The following is a 3,167-nucleotide window of genomic DNA, read 5'->3' on the forward strand; positions in this document are numbered from 1 at the left end:
TCAGCCTCCCTAAGTACTGGGATTACAGGCGTGAGCCACTGTGCCCGGCCGAATTATATGATTTTCTTTTTTCTTCTCTTTGTTGCTTATGTATCTTACGGACAACCAGGTAACTCCGAGGATAAAGGTGTTAAAGAACGGGCCCCAGAGAAAAGAACGAAGGGCATGTTCTAGGCTCACAAACTGCTTTACCTTTAGCTCTTTTCAGTTGCTTTCAAGCCATTCATTATTTCTTGACTCAATAACTTTTTAGGTGAATATACAAATACTAATGACAGAAAATAACAACTAAAAATTACATCAAATAGATTTGTTTTGAACACTAAAAAAAAACATACTGGTATATGAGTTAATATATGACTGAGAAATAATTTTAAAACCCAGCATAATGAATTAACTAAAACATTGCTCTTTTATGATACATATCTACAGAATAATAATAGGGGGTTCAAATTTGCTCTGCCACTGAGGCTTCAAGCAAGTTACTTTTCCTCTCCTGAATTCAGTGTCCACATCTGTAGATAAAGTATATGAAGTGTCTAATCAGTGCTAGATAAATCAGGTTTACCTGCTCACTGCTATTATGTTATTATTATTATTTGATACAGGGTCTTGCTCTGCTCCACAGGCTGGAGTGCAGTAGCAGGATCACAGCTCACTATAATCTTGACCTCCAGGCCTCAAGCTATCCTCCCGCCTTCAGCCTCCCTAGTAGCTAGGACTACAGGTGTCTACCATCATGCGTGGCTAACTTTTTAATGTTTTGTAGAGATGGGGGTCTCACTATATTGCCCAGGCTGGTCTTGAACTCTTGGGCTCAAGTGATCCTCCTGCCTTGGCCTCCAAAACTGCTGGGACTACAGGCATGAGCCACTGCACCTGTCCTCTCACTGCTATTATCATCATCACATGCTGTTTTGTAAATAATTTTCTTCTTAATTTGAAAAGACCTTCCACCTTTTCCCCTAAAAAGAGTGAATTTTCCTAGAGGAAGAAATTATTCATTGAAACAAACTCTCACGCGTCCCTTTCTGAACCTATGAAGACGCATCTATGAAGATGCTGTGTTCTTGTTTCTTTGGACCTCCCACAGCATTTTGTATTAAACAGATCTTTTCACATTTTAACCTTTTGTTGTGACCTTGACACCTTATTCATCTTTTAATCTAAGCACCTGAAATAACACTCATCACACAAAAAATGCCCTCTGTTGAAAGAATCAACAGGCAAAGATGAAATTAGCAACTCAAATGCAGAACTCATTTCACTATAGAATTACTCTGAACGTTTATGCCTGAAACATAGGATTACACTGTGACCTGACATGAAAATATTCCCCAAATTCAAGACATTATTGCATAACGTTTTACTCGTTAAAAAGTCACAGCTCTTCTTTGAGCAGCTGATGTTCCCCCAAACAGTTTTCACCTCCAAATGGAGCGTCTGCTCTGCTCAAGACCACCTGTCCTGCTTCTAGCTCCTCCTCTGCCTTTTGTGCAACTTCAAAGCCAAATTCAGAAAGGGACGCATGAGAGTGTGTTTCAATGAATAATTTCTTCCTCTAGGAAAATTCACTCTTTTTCAGGGGAAAAGGTGGAAGGTCTTTTCAAATTAAGAAGAAAATTATTTACAAAACAGAGGAACTCATGTCTCTTCACATCACACCACATCCTTTCCAGGACCAGGCTTCCCACTGTCTTGGACGCAGAGCTGAGGCCAGGAGGTCTTGGGATGCAGGGCAGAAGGAAATGGGAAGCTGGGTAACAGTCACACCAATTAGTATGAATTAGATGCCTTAAAACTCCTCTACTCGACGCCATTTATCCTTTTTTCTTCTCTGCCCTTCCCCTCCGTGTCTCCTTTTGAGCAATTTCTTGAGCTTCAGAGTTCAGTGTAGTAACATACAAACTTGACCACACAATTCACGAAAAAACGAGGTGAACAGGAATTTAAGTCCATAACTCAATGATTCCCCAAGAGCACAAAGAAGATAGGGACGGGGTTTCTCCGAGGACCCAGGCCACTGACCAGCCTGTGTCTCTAGGACCGCAAGTTACTAACATCATGAATTAACAGCAGAGACTAAAAAATCCCTTTCTTTTCTTTTTCTTATTTTTTTTTTTCTTTCACATCTTGTTTTGGTTCTTTGGTTTCTCTGTTCTCTAACCAAGGATTGTACTGGTCCTTCATGCATAACATTGAACCTCTTTAATCCCCTATAAACTACGCACTATTATATACGCTACACAGTCTAAGAAAGTGTACACAACTTACAGGATGCATCCTACAGGTGTTTTAAAACTTGAATGTGGTGGCATGCCTATGAAGCTTCTATACACAGACACGCAAGTTCTACACTAGTTCCTGTCCATACTGTTTAAATAGAGCAAGGCTGATGATTTGGGGACAGGTCTTCGTAGGGTGCACTGAAGTGCAGTCACTACACTAGACTGCACTCATTTGCTGGTGCATGGAGCTAAGGGTGAGTTCCAATCTCCACGACTCAGTTCCAGCTGTCAGGGAAATAACCATCTGGAGTTACTTTCGTAGGATGCTTCCTGACAGCCCACAAACCTCTGCCACACTGCTTTGTAGAAACTCTAATGTCAGTGACAGCGGCTTTCAAAATTGTCTATTCCTAGTTGACAGGACTGTCTGACATAAGCACTGTACTCTGAACAGGTTAAAATGCAGGTGGGTTTTTCAGGACGGGGTGGCACACAGGGGCACTCCAGGGTGGCCATGGGAAGCCGCTGCTCAACATGGAACGCTCACACCGCCCTGACCCAAGACCAGCAAGTCCCTGGAGCGACCGCGGTGACGGAGGAGTCCCCTTGGCGGGGAACACTTCTCCGCATGAGCCATGCCCGGGGTAGGCCTGACGCTTCCCGAGCGCCGGCAGGGAAGCCCGGGCCAGACGCAGCCGGCCCGAGGGCAGAGAACACCGCGCACATCGCCCGCAGAGCGGCCAGAAGGCGAGCCCCGCTGCCGCATGAGACTCACCCGATCACGATCAGCCCCGGGCCTGTGCTCGCGGCTCCCGCGCCGGGCTCCGCGCTAGGCTCAGGCACGGTCAGGCAGAGGCACCGCGCGCGGGCCCCACGCGGACAGCCGGTCACGCGACCCCGCCACCGCCGCAACCCCGGGGCCGGGGCTCCCCGCTGGCC

General features: G+C 45.7%; 1 protein-coding gene across 4 annotated transcripts in view; it reads right to left on the minus strand.

Moving 5' to 3' along the window:
• The window catches only part of FAM149A (family with sequence similarity 149 member A), a 72,685-nt gene that overhangs the window by 33,102 nt on the left and 36,416 nt on the right, over positions 1-3,167 (minus strand). The gene's annotated exons all lie outside the window — the stretch shown is intronic.

Source organism: Rhinopithecus bieti, unplaced genomic scaffold (assembly GCF_001698545.2).
Source record: "Rhinopithecus bieti isolate Rb0 unplaced genomic scaffold, ASM169854v2 scaffold_56174, whole genome shotgun sequence".
Taxonomy (NCBI): Eukaryota; Metazoa; Chordata; class Mammalia; order Primates; family Cercopithecidae; genus Rhinopithecus; species Rhinopithecus bieti.